The sequence below is a fragment of the Numida meleagris genome, chromosome 2 (assembly GCF_002078875.1).
Source record: "Numida meleagris isolate 19003 breed g44 Domestic line chromosome 2, NumMel1.0, whole genome shotgun sequence".
In the NCBI taxonomy this organism is placed as follows: Eukaryota; Metazoa; Chordata; class Aves; order Galliformes; family Numididae; genus Numida; species Numida meleagris.
The window spans coordinates 55,103,828-55,130,895 of record NC_034410.1 but is presented as its reverse complement, the minus strand read 5'-3'; the positions used below and the strand labels follow the sequence as shown (position 1 = coordinate 55,130,895).

The 27,068-nt window shown below is 37.0% G+C and overlaps 2 long non-coding RNA genes across 8 annotated transcripts in view; one reads left to right on the top strand and one right to left on the bottom strand.

Moving 5' to 3' along the window:
* The window catches only part of LOC110394786, a 34,754-nt gene extending 18,739 nt beyond the window's left edge, over positions 1–16,015 (bottom strand). The window contains exons 1-3 of one of the 5 annotated variants that reach the window (XR_002435885.1): positions 14,116–16,015; positions 13,450–13,592; positions 7,142–7,268 (exon numbers count right to left, since the gene is read on the bottom strand). This is a non-coding gene — a long non-coding RNA (uncharacterized LOC110394786). Of the gene's footprint in view, positions 1–7,141; positions 7,269–13,449; positions 13,611–14,115 lie in introns of all 5 variants that reach the window. The other 4 variants (XR_002435884.1, XR_002435883.1, XR_002435887.1 and 1 more) reach the window with 4 other exon arrangements.
* LOC110394787 overlaps positions 1–27,068 on the top strand; it is a 55,396-nt gene that overhangs the window by 11,228 nt on the left and 17,100 nt on the right. The window contains exon 3 of one of the 3 annotated variants that reach the window (XR_002435891.1): positions 9,473–10,059. The exons of the other annotated variants lie outside the window; for them this stretch is intronic. This is a non-coding gene — a long non-coding RNA (uncharacterized LOC110394787). Of the gene's footprint in view, positions 1–9,472; positions 10,060–27,068 lie in introns of those variants that run through there. 3 annotated transcript variants of the gene reach the window in all.

The following is a 27,068-nucleotide window of genomic DNA, read 5'->3' as shown; positions in this document are numbered from 1 at the left end:
GGAAGGAAGGAAGGAAGGAAAGGAAGGAAGGAAAGGAAGGAAAGGAAGGAAGGAAAGGAAGGAAGGAAGGAAGGAAAGGAAGGAAGGAAAGGAAGGAAGGAAAGGAAGGAAGGAAAGGAAGGAAGGAAAGGAAGGAAGGAAGGAAAACAAAGCTCTAGTCTGGTATCGAGGGACCTTGCTAGGACAGTTAGAGGAATATTTTCTGTAGAAGCTAACTGACCATCCATCTCCCTTTTTAACTAGTGTCAAGGCTGGTTTACTTGATGATGATTTGATGCCCAGCAATTGCTCCCCTTTGCCCACTGAAAATGAGTGATGACAGGAGAACAGACGTCAAATAGAACAAGCTAAGATATTGTAACAGGGAGCTTAGCAAAGCTGAGTCCTACAAAAAAAAAAAAGAGCTGTTATAAAAGGATGAAGTTCCAGAAAACAACTTTTTTTACAGCGTTTTGTGGATAATGTTTTTTTTTCCAGATTTGTAAGATCTGTTTATCTTGATAAAGCACTCCTGTAGCATAAACCATAAAGACATGTCTCTGCTTGGAACAAATGACTCAGTAAGGATTTATATGGAATTTCTTAGCTCTGTTTGTGCAGGATTCAGCTGAACTCTGACATCTACAAAAGTCAGAACGAAAGAGAACCACTGCCTTTTCTCTGGCATCAGCTGCTCAGTGTGGAGTATATAAAACCGAAGAGCACAGAGGACTGCTGTATTTGACAGTCAGCAAGTTATATGTACTCCTGATGGTACTCTAACATCTATAGCTTTGGGCATCAGCACACTTTTTCCCAAGTTCTCTATAATAAGAGAGACAAAACTTGAAACATCACAAACTCATTGGATGCAATGACCTGAAGTATGGCTTTGCAGAGATATAGGTGAATAACAGCAAAACAAGAAAATGTTACTGTAGCGTAACAGCATGATAATGAGAATTTATAAAGTACCTTCATCTTCAAATAACTTATAAAATGCAACATTCATCATTTTAATAATAGTGGTTTTGTTTCCATGTAGATATGTGCATTCAAAAGCTGCACATTTATAATTGATATTAATGTAAATATATATGTACAAGTGTTCGGTAAACTATCAGCTGTCAAAAGTATTAGCCACACTGAATACTAATAATACCATGAATACAACGATGTTCCAGTGGATTTGCAAAAATAATTAAGATGGAGCTAATAAGCACCACTAGAATTGAGCTGAGTCACAAGATTAGATTTCTGCACACCCATTTTTACTTTCTGTCATAGTGACTGGTGGGACCTTCCCTCAGCAGAATGGGTGAAGTGACAAGGCCCATCTGGGCTGTCCACAACGCCCACAAGGCACCATGGCAAGAAACACAAGCACAGATGGGGTGATCTCTAAAATGGTTTTGAGGTCAGTCCACAGGGAAAGGCCAAAAACTAGGATGCAAAGGATCAGAGGTGGTGCCTGAGTTTTAATGGAGCTCCTGGACCTAAGGGTGGGATTTATGGGCACAGATGGAGGTCCCAGATGAGGACTGAATCCACTAAGGGTTCAGAGCCTTGCCATCGCTTTTACTCATAGAAATAGAAAGGGGTTTTACTTGTGCCATCAGTCTGAAATTACTTTTGTTACAGTGTCTTGTATAAGACTATGAGCTACAGAGCAGACCCACAAATGTATTTAGGTGTGTAGCATTCACTTTGGGACCCATTACAAAAAGAACTTAGCTGCCTCAGCGTTTTTCTGAATCTTTCCCAAGAAAATAAAACCCACAGAACCAGATAGTAAATTTTCCTAAATATAAAACTGTGTTGATTCTAAAAATAATCATCTAACCAACCTCTTATTTTATTTTATTTTATTTTATTTTATTTTATTTTATTTTATTTTATTTTATTTTATTTTATCAAAATAGCATGTTTTACTTAACTAAAATGATAATCTCTTTGTCAATCCATGAATTCTTGGGAGACCTGTGTGTTGAATTAAGTACTCCTTGTGACAAAAATTAGGAGGAATTCTGTGGATACACACTTTTTTTATTCTTCCATCAGGATTATAAATACCAATTTTCTTATCTAAGATTAGTTTTATATTTTCTTTTTAATATGTTATTTCCCTTTCTCTTACTAGTCACCCATTCTGTCCCTGCTTATCCTCCTTGGGAGAGATTCCCTGTCACAATTTTGCTAAGAAAACAGCCTGTGTGAATGTGAGAAAACTACTGGTGGTACAAGACAGAATTCAGAACACTTGTATATACAAACAGACTACCAACAACAGCTACAAAACAAAATGAACAACTGTGTTAATGAGTGAAACAGTGCTAATGTATGGTGGTAACCTATTTTTAGGGGAGTTACATTTTTAAATGTATTCAGAAAGAAAAACATTTAATTGGAAATTTAAAAAAAGAAGAAAAATATAACTGAATCACATAATTGTAATTAATAAATTACGAAGATCTTATTGTAGACGTCCTGAACTCAGTTATTATATGCAGGTTGCCCCAAAAGTAATGACTTTTTATTTCCATGTAAACTCAAACATATGTAAGTAATAACACTCTTTTCTAGACCAAATTCTCAGCTACCAAACACTATTTTTCAACATAATCACCACCATTAGCTATGCATTTTCACCAGTGATAAACAAGAGCCTGCATACCTTGCTCAAAAATTCTGCAGCAGAGCATGTGACCCACTGTTTCACAGATGCTATGATGACATTGTACTAGGAAAACATTGCCCACACAGTCTATATTTCACTAGCCTGAACATGGAAGTCAGAAGGCACCAAATCCAGACTACAGAGTGTGTGTGGTAGGACAGGCTAGCCAAGATTGGCAATGTGTTCCATGGCTTTCAAACTGGTACGGGGCCTGGTGTTATTGTGTTGCAAGAGAAAGGGTATCTTCTTCCCTGGTGTCATGGTTTTATCATTTTCGGTTATTGGTATTCCACATCATAACATCATGTAGTGTATGTACTTGGTTCTCAGAAGAGAAGGACTACTACATTCCCCACGGTACTATGCTCCTCTGTTACCGTTTCCAGTCAGAGGGAAAGATAAAAACTTGCAGATCACAAGACCTTGTTCACTCTTTCCGCCCGTCTCTCATCCCGGCAGAATCTCGCTCCCCAGCCGTCTTATCGTTGGTATTAGAGTAAGGCCTACCTTGATTTTTGGACATTTTCTCTCATTGTATTGGATTTATTAGATTAAATTGTAATTATATTGTATTATAGTGTGTTGTTTTGCATTCCGATATCTTATTTAGTAAGTTTGTTTCTCCTCAGATTGTTGCCACTGTTTTTGCTCTCAGGCCCATCTCCTTATCCTTTTTTTCCCTTTTCCCTTTCCTGGGGCGTGGGCCCGTGGGTCCCCCGTCCCATTCATCACAGCACCAGGCCGAACGCCCGTAAACCGTTAACACCTGGCCTGACTATGGAAGTTCAATCCTTCAGCTTAGTCAGCATCACAATGTAGTGATCAGAGCTGATGGTTTGTCTGGATTCAAGGGAATACAGAATGATCACTCGTTTCCTATCTCATTTGCGTGGATGAACTCACTGAGATGCTCTTCATTTCATGGTGTCACAGCTGTGCTTTGCTGGTCAGTACATGGCTTGTCGTTCATGCTGCTGTTGCCACTGCTGAAACACACCACCCGCAGCCTCACTATGCTAACATTCACTGTTTGGTCTCCATAAATGTTCAGTAAGCATCGATGCTTTTTCTTTTTTTTTTTGGCATGGAGAAATTCAATTACACATTTTTGCTTCATGAGCACTTCCATGTCAGATGTCACTTTGTCTGACTGATCCTCTGCTTCCCCCTGTTGCACGGCAACAAAAAAATGTAACGGAATATTGGTGGGAAGGTTCAATCTCTACTGCCATAGTACCAACATCTGCCTCTGACATATTGGGTCAACAGAATAAAATAGGAGGCATTAATTTCAGAGCAGCTGTCATAAATCAGTCTTCAGTAAGTACATCCTAGCAATTGTTAACAGGCAAGGCATATTTGTGATATGAAACTTTAATGAAAGCATATACAAAAAATCTATTTTTTATTGAGGTACTCTATGATGAATGAGTTTTTAATGAGACATAGTTATATTTATTCTTAGAGCTTATTTTGACAGAGAAAGAATGTTGCACTGAAAATGCTAATTGTACACATTTATAATTTACATCTACGCAATTCTCTTATTTCTGTTCTTGATAAAAATAGCTTTTGTGGTCTTTCATCTCCTATGTCAAACACACCGATGTGGGAAATATGTTTGGTGGAAAAAGAATATTCTCAGTTCACCTAAGCCCACGTTTTAGGATGCTTGAACACATCACACTTTCTATTAATACCCAGTGAATTAAAAAGGAACTAAAAAAAGAGGAAATGGATGTGGTAAAGAGAAATTTTCAGTCCCACAACATCATCGATGCTCAATGGTGTTTACTTTACTGCCTCTGGCACAAAAGGCATATGTGTAAATTTATTTACACATGTGCCTGTATTAGTCCAGGCCAAAAAAGCCAGAAGAATAGTAGCAGTTGATAAACGTATTCATGGCAGTTGGATTTAGATAGCACTATATAGCTTTCTACAGTAAATGTATCAATGACACATATGGCAAACTTCCAAGTTTGATGATATGTTGGTTTTTAAGAAAAAAATATGATTTTTCTGTATCTGAACATCATCCAGCCAAGATTAGGTGACTGTTTTATTGCATGTGCAACTGTAAATAGATATGAGAGACTAACATTTCCTTCACAGTATGTTTCCTGTAAATTATGGCCCTTAGCCTTTGCAGATTCATAATACAAGCCACACTGCTGTACCAGTGCCACTATTCAGCATTTGGGTGGTGAAAGGTTGAAAACTCTAAAGATGGATTTTGGCACAGTTAACACTCAGCTAAAATTTCACACTAGCTGATTTAAGCCTAACAGTGGCAGAATCTCAGCCAATAGCAAGTCTGAGCCAATGAGGTCAGTGCAAGACACCACAGAGGATTAGTGAGACTTTTGGTGGTGGACATGGCTCTGGTTCTTGAAAAAGACTTATAAAAATGTAGACAAATGAATCAGCTCCATATATTTGACATCTATTACAGAATTCATTTTGTGTCATCTATGTAATGGTAATGAGATATGAAAAGCCTTTTCTTCCTTTCTAAGATATCAGCATTAGTGACCCAGAATCAGCTCCAGTGAATGGAGAAGAATGAGTTCACCTACACTATAATTTGTAGTTCACTCACTCGAGGGACTTCAGTCTTTTTCATGAAAACCAAAGCTGTGTGTGCTCTCAAATGTGCTCCATTCAAGCCTGCATTGTCACAGGAAAGATTTGAAGGCATCAGTTTGAACTTAATTAAGGGTTCTGTGACTTATTCTGAAAATTCTTAAACAAAATATTCATCAAAAAGTTCTTAAGAGTCAGGTTAAAGGGAAGTTATTTGAAACTGCAATCTGTCAGTATTGAGAAGCTATTGTGAAAGATTATTACACATAAAATGCATCTTTCTTCATAATTATACACACCTAAATGTACAAAGTCTACTGCAGGTCCTGTTGAACTCACTGCATCTTCTGAATAATGTGTGGTGTCTATGGGGGAGTCCACTGAGTAAAGATTTATTTTAAGTCTCTGTCAATGAGTGCTTAACTGCTGTTAATTTAGAACAGTGGCTTGGGGAACTATATTTGAGAGTCACACACATATACAATGATTCCATTGTGATTGGTTTTATTGCAGTGAATGCCAGCAAGATTTTATTGAAGAGAAGCAATAAGAGGAGAGATGTTCTTTTCTTGTGTTGTAGTTGCTAGTTTTATTTTTTTGTCACAGCATGTAGCAGTGCTGGTTGCAGAAACTCAAACTTAGCAAATCTGTCTGCATAGGTTCTCAGGACAATCTAGTGTACTTAAAAAGGTTGTTCCATTTTGACAGTATCAAGCAGTATTGCATATATGGGTGTGTGGGGAGTATCTTTCACACTAATAAAAAACAATGTTTAATTGTGACACTTAGACAGAATCATAGAATTCCAACTACAGAGAGCATTGAAAGAAATGGAAGATCTCATGTTCTGAGGGAGAACGTGTGACTACTACACGGTAAAGCTGAAAGTGCTTTCATGGAGAGAAAGTATCAATCTACTTATTAATTCTACGACTATACTAATTTAAAAGAAATGTAAGGGTTGTAATCTTTATAGAAAAGAAATTGGCATCTGGTGAATTATAGCCCCCTTTTTCTGCCATTGTCAAAGACCTGCTTTTCTCAATAGTGATTCATAGTGAACCACTAATAGTGGTTCCAGAAAGCAAATGTTTTGTCTTTGGAATAAAGTGGCAGGTAATTTGCATTGTTTGACAGAACTTTCCACCTTATCTTATCTTAGTCGATCATTCTGTGCATCATTTGGTTTGAACATTGCCCTAGATGGGAGTTGAGAAAAGAGACAGCAAAAATTACAAGGGCAGCTAAAAACTAAGACATACTAAAATGCCATCTTGGTACTTAGGCTGCTACTAAAACAAAGTGATGTGGCCAGTGAATGACATGCCAGTTCTGGGGAAGGTGGTGCCATTATTGGGATTGCAATCTATCTATTAGCTAAACTTTGGTAATCTTTGAGCCTTTTTATTACTGAAGTGGGGGATAATGGCATTGTTTAAAAGCACCTGTAGCACTACATTGTCTTCCTGATTCAGTTACTTTGACCTTGTACTAACAGTTCTATAAATATTTTTCCCTGCTTTCCACTTTCTCTGAAAAAGTCCTATAGTTTTAAGTTGGAGTAAAGAGCATGTCTTGAGAGTTGTCATCAGAGAATTGCTGGGTTGAAAGCAGGGTATGGTGCTGAAGAAACTCCTGTTTAGAGTACAGAGAAGTGAGATGGAATTCAGTGAAAGTAGGATAAAAAACAAAACTTGTGGCTGCTAAAAGCCCTTGAGACCATTCTACTTTTGCCTCCAATTATCAGGAAAGCTGGGATTGAATTCAGCTGCTACCACACATGTGGTGCTGGCTGGACAAACAGGGAATATACAAATGAAGCACTGAAATTAAGAAGTCCTGAGGTCTCTGGGAGACAAAAACTTGATTATAGTATCTGTAGTGTAGTTCTTTCCTCACCTTGGTCCATCTCCTTTTCTGCTGCAGCCATCTTCTTCCAAGAACATAACCAATTCCAGTGGTTTCTAGACCTCAAACTACACTTTTTCTCAAGACACAGATCTTTAATCAAATCTTCTGTTCCGTTCTGAAAGTGTCAGATGTGAAAAAGATAAAAGGACTAAATTATAAGAAGAAATAGTGAAACACAAAACACAGAAACTATACTTACTTTGTTGTATTGTACTGACATAAAAACTATTGTTTCCATTTAATAATATGTAATGCATTCCCTGGAAATGTGTAATGTGAAAATCAAAAAAGTTATTCTATTGTCTATTGTCATGTTGTCCTTTATAACCAGACTAGGAATCACTTATTCCAAGTCCAATTCCCCATACTGTATTGTTATAGCTTAATTTCAGTAAAAAATCAGAAATGATCTGCATGCATTTTGCTCTTTACCATATTCATATAGACTCTATTTATGTTTGCAGGAATTGTATTTTTTATGTATTGAGAGCTAGATACTGAGGCTTGAGTCATGCATACCAGTTGAAAGAATGGATAAATATTGTATTTACCTAAGTGGTGTGCTATTCGTTACTGATTTTTTTTTCACTATCTTGCAAGAGACATTGCTATGCCCCAGGGACATAGCTATGCCCCAGGGACATCAATATTTCTGAAATTAGTAAGGAATGGTCTCTAATCCTTTGGGAAAAGTGCAAAAGCTTGACATCTTAATTAAGAATTGAGTTCTAGAATTACTGAAAATCACTAGAACAAAGTTATGGATCTGAACAGAATTTCAGGGGGTAACTGAGAATATTCTGGGTTTTGAGTTGTAAGCCAGGCTGCACTAATCTTTCTAGCTGTGTAAGAGTCTTGACAGCTTTTTAGCTGGAGGAAACAGAATCTGTTAGAATTGAATTAAGGTATAACACTAATATGCATTAAGATATAATATAGCTTTGTTTAGTTCATCTTTGAACAATAAATGTTTTTTTCCTGTTCTTTGAATTATGATGAAGATAATATTTTAATTCTTTTATGTGTGGCTAGTGTTAAAAACAATGGTCAAGTGGCTGGCAAAGAGATATTTGATACCCAGGAGAACTGTGGCCACAGACCAATGGTACCATTTTCAGAATGTTCAGCAACACAGATGAAATCTCAAGAAATAGCTTTCCCAGTAAGCTGCATGGAGGAAATGAAAGCTCATAAAGTGTCAATTTGGAATAGATGCCTTCTAGTGGTAGGTCTAGAAGGATTAGCCAAAAAATTTTGGCAGGCAAAACACCTGGGAAACTGCCTGAACTGTGAGGGTAACTAAAAGTTTCCAACACTGATACAGATAAGCCATAGACTGTGGTGATATAGGTAAAGTATACTGAGTGTGGCTAGCATCAGATATTTCAGGAAAAGGTACGGCACACCTTAGCAGAATAATCTGCTCATAGGATGCAGGTGTATTTCTAAATCTTCACTGTTGTTTGTGACCTGAAGCACGAGGGTTTATATCCCCTCTAAAAATGTTTTATCCTATCTGATGAAACCGTGGAAGTTTTTTATGATTGAGATAAATCTCCAGTCTTTGTTTTAACCTTTTCAATTCATTGTTATTTTGTAGAAATAAGTTCCGCGGGGTAATTTTGTATCATTTTATAAAATTGTTTTAATTTTTAATCCAAGCATTGACCATAGACCCAAGTGCTATGTGGCTTCTGAGTTATTACCTATGAATAGACGCCGGGATTATTACACGTGGAAAGAGATACTGAACTGGTATAAGAGAACAGACAGGCTTTATATGGCTTTGTGTCTGCCCACATTTCCAATGCAGTAATGGTTTAGGACAGGAACGGGCACCAGGAAACAGCAGTGTTGCTGGCATGCAATTCCATGACTACATTGAAACATATGGGTAACTTTATAGTTAATAGCTGTCTTTGTAGTGCCTAAGTGATTCAGAGGCCCCTACACAGAATTTTGAGTTATGCACTTTAATGCCACTTTTGTCTTACCATAAACTGCACCTTGCACATCTTCATCAAATAGTTTAACTATTCTGAATGATGGTCTTGAGCTCACTGAACTCTTGAATTCACTGAACCTAATGGGATTTTTTTGACACTGATTTAAGGAAATTGTGTGGCAGGCATGTTATCAGTAGAATTAAATACATAACGTAGTGACAATTAGCTTAGCCTCTGCAATTAAAGGCACACATAAAAATGAAAAAGTGAAAGTAAATATGAACTAAATATGAACGTGTCTTATAAAACTATGAACAATAATTGCTTAATGTTTCTTTGCTGTTTGTTTTTGTTTGTTTTTGTTTTTATTTAGGTTTTGAACCTAGTTGTTCAGACAGAGGAATTCTTAGTGAGAAGGAAGGCTTTTAGGACCATCTTCGTGAGGGAACTGTCCCTCGCACTCTTGCTGCTACAACAATCAAAGGCCCAGTAGGGCCACAGGTTGTTCCTTTGTGACAAGTACAAGTCCTTACTGAAAGTCCTAGCCTCCATCATTTTGGCATACTCCAAGATAACCTGGAATTTGGTTGTCTTAGTTCTTGTGCATCTTCCAGTCAGCGCATAGTTGGAATAAGCCACACACCAAGAGTAATTCAGAAGATAATGAAAACCTATAGCTCATAATATTTAAGATGGAAGTATATTGACTGCTTGCATGTCCACCAGTCTCAGAAAATGTTTATGAACTATGGTCTTAAGACGCATCACTGAAATAAAAACGAGTTATGATTTTTAAGTAAGGGTAATGAAATAGTATTCACCTAACCGATACAATGCAGCTGACTTGTCAACCTTCTAACAGTACACAACAACACCCACACAATATCTGTCATAACAGGAAATGAAGAGCCACACAATCAATTGCACCTGTCAGGAAACGTGGGTGAAGAATATAGTTGCTGAAATGAGAATTCAGCAAGGGTTAACACTGCTACAAGAGTAAAAAGATTTAGACCTTCTATCTCCTAAACTGTTTGCAAACTGATTTTACAACTCATACAAAACTTAATACGATTGCTGCATCTTGAAAGCATCTTTGATTCATTTAAAAGACAGAAGTTGAGTCTCCAATAGCTGTGCTATTATCTGCATTATCATTAGACACTGTGTAGTGTAGTAGTACAAAACAGGCTGTTTTTTTCCTGGGAGATTATTAAGTTACCCTCCAAAATCGCAGTCTTTAATGAAAGCATCTTTCCCAGTACCCATCTTTGCAATATGGCCAAGCAACCTCTCCACAGATACATACTGATATTTTCTATGTGCACACACACAAAGAAATTCTAATTGAAAGAATTTTTACCCAAAGAAAACAACAGAAAGGATCAACAAACATAAAACTTTAGCCTGTGTAAATTAAATGGTTCTGCTGCATTAACTTCATAAAACCATAATCCTCTCCTCCATAAACTATTACATGCACTGCAACATACCTGATTTATGGGGTGTAGAATCAATGGGAAAAAATTAATGCTTGAAAAACATATTAGAGACATTATTGAACAGATTTTAATTGAGATTTGATTTCAATGCCCCTTATCCACATGATTAATGAGTCCTACCCCTCGACTCCAGCAGGCAGAAAAGAGAGTCTTTAATATGACAATTAAGTATCTGTCTTTAGGTTTTATGTAGCTCTCTCCTCAGATCACTTCATCAGTACAGTGTGGCTTTTGTGCAGATTAAATTGAAGCTCAATTTTCTCTATTTTCCAGCACTTACTTATGTTTTATGACAAGCACTAAATCAATTTTATGCTATTATTGATTTTTTCTTAAATGGACACAAACCATTTCGCCTTTTGCCCTTCTTTTCTACTTTCCTTCTATTTCCTTTTTTCACTGTATGCTTGATATACAGCCAGCTGAAGAAATTTCAAAGGTTTCCTGAGATTTCTGCATGTTGTGCCAATTCATTCACTTTTTACAACATCAGACCTGACAAACTTAACCTGGAATACTATCAAAGCTTATATATTCAGTTAATGTGACAAGGTCTATAGGTCTACAGTTGGAGTTTTTCCCTATCTTATTCTTAAAAAAAAAAAAAAGTCTTCAAGGTTAGTTCTTCCCCGTTTTCAATTAGAAAATAAATAAATAAATAAGCCAGACAATCTTTCTAATAACTTCTGAAATATTTGAGCTGCAACTTAAGCTATAATTTTTGAAACAGTCTTGAAATCTAATTAATACATCGATGTAGGGAGAACCCATTTCATTGCTTGCAGGGGAAAAGGGCATTATCTACAAGGTGCAATAACTCCTCTGAGATGAGGCAACAGCTAGTGGTACACCATGCAATTAAAAAGCTCCAAGTTCTCTCGGACTCTATCCTGTCTGACTTATGGCAAAAATTAACAACTGCCTTAGGCAATAAAAGTAGCACAGTTTGTAATCAGATAGCTTACTTTTTTGGCAAAGAATTACACATTAAGAAGGATCAAAGAAGGGAGGAAGAAATGTAATTCAGATAACAAAATGGGTTCGCCTTTACATTTTCTGGCTGTTTAGGGTCATGGAAGAGGTTACGAAAGACTGTCCTCTTTCTTTTTTTTGTTTGAAGTTCAGTATGCCTGAGTCCAGGTGATAAAATTGATTTTTAAAATAAGTAAATTCATTTTCCTTAAAAATCAATAAAGCTTTTCATTGTGTTGAGTATTTAGCTAACAACATTTTACTTGTAAAACTTCAAAGTATTTTTAAAAATGTGTTTGAAAGATTAAAAGAAAAAGAAAGAAAGAAAGAAACAGCAGCAACAGCAGCTTTCCAAGTAACACCAGTTTACCTACTGAATCAAAGCAAACAGTGTTAACCTCAATGATACCTGTTATGACATCTTTCCTTCCTTCAGGTTAAGGGGAAATTTTAGCTGCCCTGAATGATAGATTTTGGCCTGAATTTTTAATTTTATTTTTTAGTGTGATTCTGTTGTTTATACATAGCTACTTATGATCGTAGTAAATAAATGTACACACAGAATATGTAGGATTGATAAAGGCATTTTATGGAGCCCTGGGCAGGGAAACAAAACAAAACAAAAAGTACAACCAGATTAATAAGCCAAGTAAACGTAACTTGATTATGAAAAAAAGTCTTGAATTTAAGCATAGTAGGGGTTCAGATGCTGTTGCTTATATGAAGCACAAGTCAGATTATGATCTGATAGTTGAAAAAAAGTTGAGCTATGCCACTGTGCTGTAGCTCCCTTCATTTATAGAATATTGTGCACTTTTTGCAAAAAAACATACAAGTAGTAACATCAACTTTCATGATTAACAGGAGACTTGAGGGTTTTTTAAAATTATTTCCTGGTTTCTCTTGACTTTGAGGTACAGAGTATCACAGATTAGCTTGCATGCTGCTTTTCTACTACATATTAAAAAAACCCTCTCCTTGCCAGTGCCAGATGCATGCGATGTGAATTCTGTATGCCTGTAGCAAAGAGCAGAGGTGCCCTGCACTCTTTTCTTCTAGATGGCACTCAGATCCAGAGTGGTTACAGGTCAGTGACTACTTAGATATACACTAATCCAAAATCTTGATACACCATTTTGTTCCTCAACAGAAAAAGCTATTTTACTAAGGGCTCTTTAGCTGTTTAGATTAAGGGCTCCTTACTCATTTACTCAATTTATTTCTGTTTTGCTGCTTTCTTTGTTATTACCATCATTGCTGTTAATATTGTCAACTTTGTTACTGTTGCTAAAATAATACTAATCACTACACGATGTTACATGATCATGTAAATACTGCAAATGAAGAACATTACTAATGTGCTTAGTACACATCTATGGAAAAGCTGGTCTGAGTTAAGTTTCCTGAACATTTCCCTATTCTGTTAGAATATTTTTTCTCCTGTGATTTACTCTTTTTCCACCAACTCAATTTATATCCTTTTATTTTTAGAATTTGTCTCTTACAAAATAACATAAAATAAAATTATACTGTTCAAGGCTCTTCATGAACAAAAGCTGTTTCTTTTTTAAGAACAGATCCAAATAATTTAAGTATAATGTTTAAATGTTTATAATTTTTCCATCTGGCTTTTCTAATTTGCCTTTTTATTTAAATCAACTTTATTTAATTTCTGTTCTAGTGTTTTACATGCCCATATTGACACACAAGTGGATCCAAAAGAAAAGCAGTACTATACGCTGCAGATTACAATAGCTTCTTGACACATCTGATCAGAAGTTTTATTGTAATGACTGCAAAGCTGACTTAAGTGAAAGAGATGGCTGAGCCAGTATATTTGGCATTGTGTGGAATAACGTCTTAAAAAATTACATACCTTCATTCCTATAACATGCTTGGGACTGTTTGGGAACTATTTGATTACCAGGTTTAAAAAGCAAGCATGTAGCTGAGTTCCCCGTTCTACACTGAACATTCATCCTGTATACAAAGAAGGGCAAATGGCCACAGTAGTCCGATCTGTTGAAAAAAATAAACCTGTTTACAAAAACAAAGGCAAATGTGAGTGCAGACGAACAGAACTGCTTTTTCTTGCTGTAGGTGAATGGCATCACATGCTTCAAATTCAGTTATATTTTTTGATGTAGCATTGGAAATGATTTGTTTTGATCGAAGGCTTTGAAGTTCATTAAGCAGCCCTCGATACGCGGCAAGACAAGACAGTAAAGCCAAAGAGCTTGCAGAGTATTCCTCGGCACAGCATTATCAGCCACAGCCTTAAAAGAACAAGAGACCTTTGTGTTTTGCCCATGCAGAGAACGTTGTCAGCTTTCTGAAATGAATTGCAAGCCTAATCTAAAATCTCACCGTTTCAGATCAATAAATAGTATTAGCTTTGCATGCCAGCACCCCTCCCCCGGACGGACACACACAGACAGACGTGTGTTTCCTCTTCCTCCCGGCAAGCAGCACCGCAAGCGATGTGCTCAGAGGAGACCACAGCGCTCCCGGGCAATGGGACAGCACCCGCCAGACTGGCTACCTGTTGGAAACACGGGCTATGCCAGACAGGCCCGTGAGCCGCACAACTGGAATTTCACCTTTGTTACATACGTGGAGACATCTGGGATATTTTAGGACAAGCTTTCCCGTAGCTGCCTGCGGGCAGGATCGGGCCGCGCCTGGGGAGATCGGTGCAAGCCGCGCTGGCCGGAGTGGTCGCCTAGCAACAGGGGTGGGGGTGCGGATGCACTCTCGGCGCCCGGCGGGGCGGCCGCCGTCAAGGGCCACTAGTCCCTCTCCTCCTCGCCGCTTGAACCATCTTAGCTAGGCAAAGTACCGCGAGAGGGTGGCCAAACAAGAAATGAGGAGGCGTGCGGGGGATCAGGAAGAGGAGTTAATGAGCTCAGGAAAGTCCCTCAGGGAAACAACACTGTGGCCTGAAGGCCTTGGAGACACAGTCCTCCCCTGGGCCCACACCATCCCCACCTCCCCCTCGCTTCGCTTTGCTTCCCTTCCCTTCCCCTCTCTCTCCAGTGGCTCCAGTAAAACACCTTAACTCAGCTCTGCCAGGGAGAAAGGGAGGGGAGGGGACCACCTTCAGAGTGCAGCTGGAACTGGAAGCTGTCTGCCTCAGCCGTTAGAAATATGTGGAGAAATTACCTATCATTCCCTGTAGAGACATCCAGCAACCATCCCAACCCAGCTTTTCAGTTCGGTGATAATATGCTCCTATCAGTTTTAATAGCCCCATGCTGGATTCAGGAGGTATTATGGATTGTACAGCAAGCATATTGTCATTAAATTAAATTTTCAGAACATTCCCCAGCTCATCACAAATACCACAGAGAGTAATCATAATCGGTTCTCAACACATGTGTAATTGCCTTCAGCTGGCGTTTTTTACAGTTGACATTGTTCAGCAGTGATAAGGTGATTGGTGATTTGAATACACAGCTTGTTTCATAGCTGCCGTAATTGAAATATGGTATGTGTGAATGGAAGATTACATTAAGACCTAGGATAATCACCTGACATGAGAGTAATTGAGTCTACAATCTGCCACTGAGTCTCTCAGGGAGGGCTGAAATGAAAAGAAGCCATTAGTAGATTATGCCACTGCTGGCTTGGCTCGGCTTGGTGCTGCTCTGCATAGCTGTGCCAGGCTGGTGTTCCTTGGTAGTGGGCTAGGCACTAGAGGCAGCCCCAGCGGGCACACAAGGTCAACTGTATCCCCAGTGTCAGTGAGCATGCCATGGGGAGAAATGCTCCCTGCTGCCTCAGGAAATGCTTCTTCCTTGTTGTCCCCTTGGTGGAGGAGTAAGGTCCGATCTCACATCTCCCTTTGGGAGAAAGGAGAGATGGGGAGAAGATGTTCAGTGCTAGTTTATCCCAGGTGGTTTAGGCGTACATAGTCATGCATTTGGTGTTTATCCGTCTTTGGGATGAAAAAAGCCTGTTGATTCTCACAAAAATAAATCAAGCAGATGTAAGGGCAATGAATACGTTTCTGTATTTCAGAGCTAGTAATTGCTTTTATGGAATTTTAAAACTTAGATAATTTGGTGGGAAACTATGAATCTGATATTGTGATCTGTTTGTTGACCTAAAGATGCAGTAAAATGTTTGCCCTTATTTATTGGTGTTTTTCATGATGTGAACTTCATAAGATACTTGATTTTTAAAGACTCAGAGTAAACTGAGGTTAATTATACAAAGGGTAACCAAGAGGAACAGTTTTATCTAACCTTTAAAAATAAATGTAATAGGATGCCTGCAAATCTGAAACAAATATTTACTCCAGGTGTCCAGACTTAATGAGCAAAAACATAATTGCTTTTTAAGGAGAATATTTTATTTGTCAGTCAGTAAGGACAGTCTTGTGATGGAGAAGACAGTCTTCCTTTTTCCTTTCTTCCTTTGGAAGGCAATATTGCATAGGTTGTTGGTGTTTGGTTGTGTTGGGGTTTTTCTTTGTAGTTTTTTTTTCTCCTTCCCATATCTACTGTACATACAGATCACAAACCCTGAACAAAGAAGAACTGCAAACCCAGCTGGGATAAACATGTCAGAATTAGTGTTAAGAGGCTGATGCCCAGAGTGTTTAATGGCTTGAAAAGATGATCAAGCATTTATGCAGCTACCCCTTCAAAAATTATCATTGAGCCAATGATAATCCAGTTATAATAATGACTACTGAGTCAATTAAGCATAGCATGCAGAGAAACTACTTTTTGTATTAAATAACTCAGTCTCTTTTTTTTAAAAAAAAAAAAAAAAGAATTATGAAACCAGCAATTTTACAGGAAAGCTGTAATGTTCACGTTAGAAGCCTATATTCAAAGCCATATCGAGCGTAGCACAAGTTAAGTGGTAGGGCATAATTCCATCACAGTCTGGGGTTCTCCTTTGAGATGCTGAGACTCCTGTTTCTTGCATAACTTCATGGTGTGTGGTAATTTTTGGAATCTGAAATTCATTTGTACTGTCCTGGAAATGGCTGCTGGAGACAAAACTCTGCACAGTCTTCTCTGCATACAACTAATAGCTACTTAACAATTGCCTGGTAGACTTTTTCCTTTTTCGCAACTTCATCAAATTAGATTTTCATACCTGGCAGAAGTATCTTGCACATTTTTCTCATTACCACCTTTCCAGCACTTTCTAGGGCAAACCTAAAGATGTAATGTTAAAAGAATAGTGATTCAAGATAAACTTGTTTATTCTTGTATTCCACTTGTAGTACCATTAGCCAGAAGGAAATTTTCAGACAATTAAGGCCTATATAATCCAACACTGTATCAGTACAAATGGATATAGAACTGGATATAGTGGCAGTGATGATTAACAGATTCCTAAATTGTGCAGTATCTTCCTCATCACATTATACACAGCGTGCACCCAAGGCTACCACTGTAAATGCTGTAGCCATCACCTTTGTATTGGTGAAGGCTGCCTGATTTGCAAAAAATGTGATCATCGGTTATATGCAAAAGAATCAACTTAATTCTTGGATCACAGACTTCATCTGTACGCTTGAAAGTTGTAAAGTCTCTGTTAGCTTAGAGGGAAAACATAACTAATTTTATCTGGAAGACAATGAATGAAAGTAAACATGGAATATATAATACATTCAATCACTTAAAAAATTGAAGGAATTCTGGTCACCTAACAAAGTTAAAAATCTTATTCTCACTTTTATAAAAATAAATTGCCTTTGAAAATCCATTTATCTTGATTGAAACAGTGATGGTGGAGTCACCAGGATTTAACCAGAAGACAACAATATAGTTGTTGTAGAAAAATAGTTATCTAAGCAATCAACTCTGAGGAGGTCTTAAAAGGGAATCCATGTTTACTCTGTGAGTAAACTGCATGGTTCTTTTTCGCTCATGAAATCTTTCCTTGGTTTTATGAAACTTGATTTTTTTTCAGACCTAGATGTGCATGGCATTCAACAGTATGATGAACTGTATAACCTAAGGAAATTCTTGCAACGTGTGCTCTTGAACATCAGTAACCATCAAAAACAAAAGGGAATTCTTGAAGCCTCTGGGCAGTTTGCTCAAGGATCTGTTATGGGAGCTGAAAACCTGAAGTTGTAGAGTCAAAGGCTTTTGAGGAAGTTGGATAGGACAGAAACATCAGGAGGGAAAACTGACTTGTCTAGCTTTGAGGGGTGCAAAGAAAAGGATCTTCTTCAATTTCAGTATTACAGGTAAAAAAATAAATCTTGCTTGAGAATCTGAACATAATTCTGACCAACAAGGCCTTAAAGGACCCTTTTATCTCATTACTTCTGCCAAAGGCACTACAAATCAACCTCTCTAGTAAACTCCAAGTAGCTGTTACCTGGTTATTTCTTTGGAGGTCAGAGAACCAGTCTCTACTTTTTATCTCATATCTGTTAGGAAGTGGACAACTCACATGTTCTCATCTCTTTTTGAGAAGTGTGTCTAGTTTATTCCACTTGTCAGGCAAGTCTCTGGGGCTGTGCAGCCAATAGGCTTGTCTATGGTCTATTAAGAAAAATATTCCCATCATAACATTTTCTCTACACTCTATATCCCTGTTTATACTGTGTCTAGTTTAAGAGCAGTGGATTCAAACCAGAAACAAAAGTATGCTTTCCCTTGAGCTATGCTAAATGTCTCTGCTAAAAGTTTCTTTAATATATATTGAAAAATTTAAGACAAGACCCTGCAACTTTGCAAGTAGGGCAGACAGTCACAGCTTTGACTTGTTTGACTATAAATTGCAGAAACAATGCAGCTTAAAAACAATACAGTACTACTGTATGACACTGTCAATATCATTTATAGCACAATTTTACACAAAGGCAGAAGTATCATAAAAAAAGAAGTAAGTCTATTAGGTGCCCTAAAATGCCTTATGTCATAAATAAGTCAGATTTCTTAGAGGAAAGCAGTAAAGTTCCAACAGATTCGATTTTTCCCACTAAATAATCACCCTGACCTTTTTCACTAACTTCACAATAACAGTTCTTGAAGAAGCAAGCAAATACACTAAGGGATTCATATGGCACACTCATGTTTAAAGCACAAAGAGAATGCAGACGAGCAATGACGGACAATATTAAAGCAGTGGATTTAACAGGAAACAAAAGGATACTAATCAAAATTGATGGACCAAATATTCATAAAGGAATATATTGACAAAATACCAGACCAAGGAAAAATAAGGTAGATTTGGAGATTTTAAAGGTTTCTTGCTAAACAAATATATCAGTGTATATTTGTAACATATTTATATCATACCAGCATGTATTATAAAAAAATAAAAATAAAAATTTCAAAGCTACTTCTTTAATTAGAAAATTAATCATGGTTGTCATACAGAAGTTTACATATAAATTGATGGAGTAGCATCTGGCCTGGATTTGGGACTGGAAGAGTATTATTAAGCTACTTAATGCAGAATTCCTCTTTCCTATAGTTGTTGTTGTTTTTTTTTTTCTTTTTTTGACATTAAATATACTAAATTCTACTACTGGGAATATTTTATGACTACTGCAAAAATAACATTGTCCTGCTAGTGTTGCATCTTCTGCTGAGAATTCATACGTTGCAAGAGGTAGCCATCAAGAGGATTTTTACGCTGTTTTTCATATCAGAGTATAAAGAAACACAATTTTTAAACCAGAGACAGCTAAAGCCTTGCCCAGTGTGAAATCAAAGGTTTTAGACATAAAATCCCTGAGTATTTGACAAGTTAAATGCAATTTTCAAGCTAATCTAATGCTCTGTTATTTTAATACTAATGTAACACTCCAATATTGTAATAAAAACCAAACTGCATATGTAAACATGCAACTTTTCTGTGGAATATCATCCCAGTGTCACTAATAAATTTAATCATACACAAAATGAAATATATTACTTTGATTTTAAGCTTCTGAGCTTTCAAAATCTACAAAACAGAAAAATAGTTTTGGTTCATAAATGAAAAAAACAATCACAGACAAAACATTTATCACCTGAACAAGGTAGAGGAATATTAAGAAGACTGATGAAAAATAAGCATGCACTTGTTCCAGAAAGAGCCAAAATTGCTCTATACTTGCTGAAATAAAACTAAAGCATTCAAATTAGAAGAGAACATAAAAGGTCCTAGATCAGTAGCTTACTACTTTCTAGAAAACCAATTGTTTACTGCTGCTTTCTGGCTGAACAAAACTCTGAACATACAAAGTGATGAAATAAGAAGCAGTTCAACAATACAGAGGGTTTTATTTTTATACAGAGGCACTTTAAAATTAGAGCCAATCGTTCTGTTTTTTCCCTTTTCCAGCTATCAAATCTTACTTTCATATGCAGCGATTCCTAAGAATGTAACGCTCCAGTAATGTATCAGCTAACCAGGGATCCTGAGGGTTCAAAATGTATGTGCATAAGTAAGTTGTGAATAGTGCATATGTGCAAATGTTGAAAGTACTCGTGATAAAATCAATAACCTAGTATTTTCTATCTATATCTTTCTGCAACTAATACTCAAGATTTGTTACTTTGATTTGAACTTTTGTATATTACTACATGCTGGGTGCTCCACGGTTTCATCAGTAGATATTTAATCTTATTTTATTCAGTGGTCTCCACATGCAGCCAATATAGCTCTTCAGTATATGAGTTCTCAAGTACTGCTCTGTGTTGTTCTTCATAATATCAATATTGTTTACCGGTTAAAATGATTATTACAGCAAATATAATTAAAGGCCATTTGTAAATTGAACTTCCTACTGATCCTCTCTGAAATACAGTATCTTTTCAAATCAATACAACTACAATTACACCTGAGTCTTGACTTACAAACCAAGGAAGTTTTACTTCCTATCCAGCAAGAATCTGAGGAAAGAATACAAAATGAATCAATAGTACTTCAGTTCATCTGATGCCTGTTCCAGTGCAATGGGATATGTAGACATCTAGATATAGGTAATACTTCATCTAGCTTCAGTTTTTTGAAAAATAATCCTCACCATGGTTCTAAGAAGCAGTGTTTAGGCTTTCTCCTTTGAGCATGGGAAGTTGTGGCTGACTCGGGTCTCCAACAACGACTCAGTCCTGTTTTGAGTTCCAGTTCTAACAAATGCTTAGCAGTTGCCCACCTTAGAATAAGTTTTCATTACTCTGTTGTCATATTAGCTTTAGACCTTGCTATCAAAGAAGACATACTTATTCTTACTCAGTGATGGTATCAGTGCCTACCCCAAAATAAGAAGTACAATTCCAGAATGCCCCAAAGTTACTCTCTAGAGACAAGGCTGTTGATGACTTATCCTAGATCAATCATCATTGAAGGTCGCCTGTCCTATTTGGCAATATTTGCTCAGTAACTAATAAAGATCAGCCTGCAGTTATTTATATTAGGTTATCATCTCTCCAGGGTGAAGCTTAATCCATTTTGCAGTGTTTTTCTGAGCAAGACAACAGGAGTTTCTCTGTCTGAAAATGAATTAAGTGCATGGTTTCTAAATATGGGATCTGACATTGTTCTTGTTACAAAAAGCAATTTATTCCCCAAAAGGTTTACACTTCAAAGGTTATATAAAAAGGTTCAAATATCAGTGCTATCCATTTTTCAATTACTGGGCTTCCTAACACCACTAGCTTTTGGACAGATAAGCAGTGGTATCAGTTTTCTTATTCAGCATCTCATAGGTTTCCAATCCAGCATCCCAAAGAAAGCAAATTTATTGTAATACATTTAGCTGTTTTTTGAATCAGTAGAATCCTGATTGTTTCCCACAAGACTATATAGAATATCAAATAGTATCTTAAAGGGATATTTATGAACTGCTAGATACTAATGATTGTGATTATTGCTGTAGATTAGAAAGCTTGACTATGGACTGACTTGCTTATCATTTTTTTAATAGTAGAAAGAAAATAGACTTAATCTACCAAATAAAATTGCAGTATCTTTGTGAAATAAAAGTCTTTTAAGATGATCCTCTCTTCAAACTCTATTATACAGTTCAAGCAAACAAATATGAAAATAATAGAAAGAAATTTTGCATAACATTCTGTGTATGTTTATTGTTTCCATAACAATTATTAGTATCATATTTGAAGACATAATGATAATAATGGCTTTTACCTTTTATTAAATAATTCTTTCTGGTCAAGGTATATCATTCAAATATAGTAAGTAGGTAAGCAGTAATTGAATTAAAATATTTACTTTTTATAAAGTGAATAAAATTATTTTTGCTGTCATTTCTGACCATACTTTATGTGCAACAGAGCACAGATTTGACATATTTTCATTGGCAAACTGTCATGGGGAATCTTTCAGAGCTGTGGATTAGCACTGAGTCATAGCAACATGCAGTATTTGTTTCTGCCAGAAGTATCTTTGAGGAGGAAGGAAAATACTGATGAAGTCTAAAAGTTTGTATGATAGAGCAGTTTCTAAGTCTGCCACAAACACTCATTTGATGCAGTATAAAATATTATAAATTTGGATAGAGTAGTTTGCAGAGAGTCATTGATTTACTTCTCAGATGAAATAATAAAAAAGAAATGAAATGAAAAAAAATGAAAGAAATAATATATGTGGGTATGAATTTACTCCAAAATTTATTATGTCTTATTATTTCAACATTTCAGTAGGTCAAACATATTTCTGCAGAAATAGAAATTAGAACAGAATAAAACAAGGTGTTAAGTCATCAAAGGCAGATTTTCCCAATTTAACCTTTTTGATAAAATAAGTTACATTTTACAGAAAATAAACTGGTAAGCCATTTTGAGCCTTTAGAAAACAAATTAATGTGACAGGTTAATGTAGAACTACATGGAAAATAACAGTAGAGATGGAAAGTACAAGAAACATAAAATAGCTAAATTGTTGATTATGGGAAAGTCTACAAGAATTATTGAGAAGAAGGAATTTCCTGGTAGAAGAAAGGATTAGTCTTAAGACTAGATTTATTTAATAGTTTCATGTGTGACATGGGCAAAATACTGGGATTGCACTAATCAAATCTGGAGAGAGGAAAATATTGTGAGACACTGTCAATCTTAAAGAAGATTATGCACATAGAGCCCAAGAGGGGTGGGGGCAGAGGAGGAATTGAATAGACAAAATGAGATGACTTACAGCAATCCAGAATGAAACTTGACTTTCAGGATGTTCCGAGTATAAACTAATCATAATGTAGTTGGAAAAAAAAGACAAAAATTACTTTAAAAGACATGAGTGGAGATTTATCCATTTCAGATGGAGAAGTGTTAACATCATGCAACAAAGTTTGCTTATCTCATCTAGAATAATTCTTAAAGTTGTCATTATTCATACTCAGAATTCAACTGAAAATGTGTAGATAAACTGCTACTAACACTGTCATGAAATAGATGAGCTACATAAACTAAGAGACACTCAACATAGTAATAAGGAGGATAAAAAGATGCAGACTGTCATCTATAAATTTTGTGTCAGTCAACACAAAGAAAAGCAGAGTTATTACAAGAAAAGTACTCTTCTGTCAACAAAAATAAAAATTAAATAATGAATTTTAAAAAAAGCGATATGGATTGTAGAATGTCCAGAAATATACACAATCTGGAAATTGAAAAAGATATTCTAATCATAAAACAAGTGAGATAACTTCTAGTTAGGGATAAATCTGATTTTGAGAGGCAGCTGTGTAAATTTTCTGTGTAATATAGTTGATACCAATGGCAAATGATGGGACTGATAACTCAAAAGACAGTTTTTCATCCCAAACCCTATGTTTCTATTGAAGAAAGAAAACACACAAGTGAAATGTAGCTGAAATGAATCAGGTAAGCTATTTATAAAATAAGACGTATTCCAGAAATCTAAGGTGTTGTTTGTCTTCATGCTGTGATCATGAAGAAGTTTTTAAATCAAATACTACTATTTGGAATGACAATAAATTTTACTAAATTCCTCCTCCCCTTTTCCTTTTTGTCTCCCTAAAACTATATTTTCCTGCAAACCTTAAGCCTGCTTTCAGTAGATTTCATTAGAGTATAAGAGGCTATGGAGGTGGGGCAACTAAGCAATGTCTACTTCATGTAACACCAGCAGGATGTTCCCAAGGCAAAATCCACCTGAGGGAAGGGCACAATATTAGGTTAGTCTGAATAAAATAGTACTGGATGCAGAACTCTCTTATTTCTGTCTGAAACTTAGCCTTACCTGCTTCACCTGCAATGTGATGCAGAGATATGGAGCCATGAAGGATTTATCTTTTTTGAAAGTGAAGTAACTGAATTACGATTCGGTTTAAGTGCCTGCTTGAAAACATTGAATATAACTGCAGAATTGCTAGGGTATTCATAACTGCTACATTCATCCTGTGGTAAATATGCAATTACTATGTAACGTGCACGTTCAGGCAAAACAAGAATCTCAGCGAATGCTTTAAGCTTTTTCTTAATTAATATCTCATATCCAGGTCTGACTTTAAAATCAATCCCTTTACAACTAGTTCAGTTATTTATTTGCAAGATTTTATTACTATGGCTATTGAGATACTGTTACTCCTATTGTACGGAATCAAATAATCAAGATTTATCATTACAATATCATGATTTACATGTGTTCCTATATATATATGTATACATCTCCTCAATTACAAAACATGGATGTGAGTGTAGCATCAGCTATTTCATAAAATTCTTTGAATTAGGCATTTTTGTTCTACTAGCAATGGTTAGTAAGATAAATACACTATCCTGAATTAGTTATTTTCTTTCCTCCATTGATAATTAGCACTAGAGGGGATGGCTATGAGATACCTATTAACTCCAATTGCTATGTTTAGCAGTGCATCCAGAAAAAATACATTATCAGTCTCAGTAAAAATCTGCTTCTTTTCTCCTGTTTATTTTAAGAACTTATCAGCCAAGGGAAACTTCCATCTGTGGCAAGCTCTCACACTGCATTTTGTTCAAATTGATGTTTATGTTGTGTATTGGGCATATCAATACTTGCATTACTGCCTACCAGTGTTAATTTCTTCTGACTATGGAGGCAGTAACAAATTTACTATGATGATCTTGGGCTAGCAGTAAGGAATCATCAGTGTTTATGTGAATCGTGTCATCAAATGGAGTCAAATACTGCCACATTCAGATGTATAGTTAGATCCATTGACTTTAGTGAAGTCAGGAAATAATTTGACCCTTTTATGTAAAAATTAATGGAATTTCACCTTAGTGCAAAACCTTACAAAGTTATGAATACTTTGAAGTCAGGTACTTCCTTGATGAAACAGCTATTACTCATTTTCATATGGTTCAGAAACTCTGTTCTGATAATGAATCCTCACTCTCATATCACTTTAGATAAATTGTGTTTGTAGCTTAAAGTAAGCAAATGTTGATAAGTTATATTGATCTAATACAAAGAATAGTATACTGTAAATTGTTAGAAGTAATTAATATCTAATAGCATGGATGTAGACACAATGATAACATAATTAACGTTAGGCAGCGTATGTGGTCAAATGAATTAACTCTCTACTCATAAGAAAACTAGATACCCTCGCACTTTTTTCCTCTTGAAGATAACTGACATATCCAGTAAAGACTATCATCGAAGGACATGACATCAGGGTACAAGTAAAAGGTAAATTCTCTGGCCAGGAGTGAGAAAGGAAAGTAGACTTTGAATGCCTGGCTTCTGCAGCTGATGAAAGGTCTGAATAGGCACCTGATCATAAGTGTCTCACTCTAGTTGTGATCCAGAATATAATCTCACCTTCCATTTGTGTCACCTAATGATCACACTGGACCCTGCACAACTACTATAACAAATAAATTTCCACCACAATGACTTCAAAGGATGAGGGGAAGATGACTTCCTGTATTCAGTGATACTGTTTTTCACCTGTGTTACTATATTTGATGTAATGACCAGAGCATTAATAATGATGGCCACTGTGAAAAGTACTCTTTAAATACGAAACTGAAGTCAGTCTTATAGACAGTCTTCAGTACATCAAACAGTTATGGTAGAATTCAAAATTGATCTCAAACAATTGAGTGACAGAAAAAAAAGAAAACAGGATGCTGTTCATCAGCTATACATGGGAAACAATACATTTTGCAGTAATCTACAGCAGAAAGTACAAAATGGCTAATGGAAGAGAACTGCCTAATCAGCCTCTATACCAAACATGTCCAAGGATTCAAATAAAGATAAGAAACTGAATATAACTCATCAATGTCATACAGCTACAGAAAAATGAGTATAAGACAGGGTTCTCTGGCGGTCAGGTGAAGTCCCAGGTGACTGGAGAAAAGGAAATACTGCACGCATTTTTAGGAAAAGAACCCAGTGAACTACCAACATGTTAGCCTCACCTCTGTATTGAGGTGGATCATGGAGCAGACCCTCCTGGAAGCTATGCTAAGGCACATGGTTGAAAGGGAGGTGATATGGGACAACCAGCATGGCTTCACCAAGGACAAGTCCTGCCTGAACAGCCTAGTGGCCTTCTAAGATGGCATAACTGCATCAATGGAAAAGGGAAGAGCCACTGATTTCATCTATCCGGACTTCAGTTAGGCCTTTGACACGATCCCTCATAGCATCCTTCTCTCTAAATTGGAAAGATATGGATTTGATGGGTAGGCTGTTCAATGGATGAGAAACTAGATGCAAGATGGTACTCAGAGTGGTGGTCAATGGCTCAGTTTCCAGATGGAGATCAGTGACAAGTGGTGTCCCTTGGTGGGCGGTACTGGGACCAACGCTCTTCAACATCTTTATTAATGACACTGACAGTGGGATCAAGTGCACCCACAGCAAGTTTGCGGATGACACCAAGCTGTTTGGTGCAGTCAACACACCAAGGGACGGGATCCATACAGAAAGATCTAGACAGGCTTGAGCAGTGGGCCCAGGACAATCTCAAGAGATTCAACAAATCCAAGTGCAAGGTCTTACACCTGGGTTGTGGCAACCCCCACTATCAGTACAAGCTGGGGGATGAAAGGGTTGAGCACAGCCCTGCCAAACAGGATTTGGGAGTACTGGTGGATGGCAAGCTAGTCATGAGCCAGCAAAGTGCCCTCGCAGCCCAGAAAGCCAACCGTATCCTGGGCTACATCGAAAGAAGCATGGCCAGCAGGTCGAGGGAGGTGATCCTGCACCTCTACTCTGTGGTGGTGAGACCTCACCTGGAGTACTGCGTCCAGATGTGGAGTCCTCAGTACAGGAGAGACATGGACAGGTTGGAGGGCCTCCAGAGGAGGGCCACAAAAATGATCCAAGACATGGAATTGCAGATGACACCAAGCTGGCAGGAAGTGTCGATCTGCCTGGGGGTAGCAAGGCCCTACAGAGGGATCTGGACAGGATGGATCCAATGGTATGAGGTTCAACAAGACCAAGCGCTGGGTCCTGCACTTTGGCCACAACAACCCTAGGCAACGCTATAGGCTTGGGGCAGAGTGACTGGAAGGTTGTGTGGAGGAAACGGACCTGGGGGTATTGGTC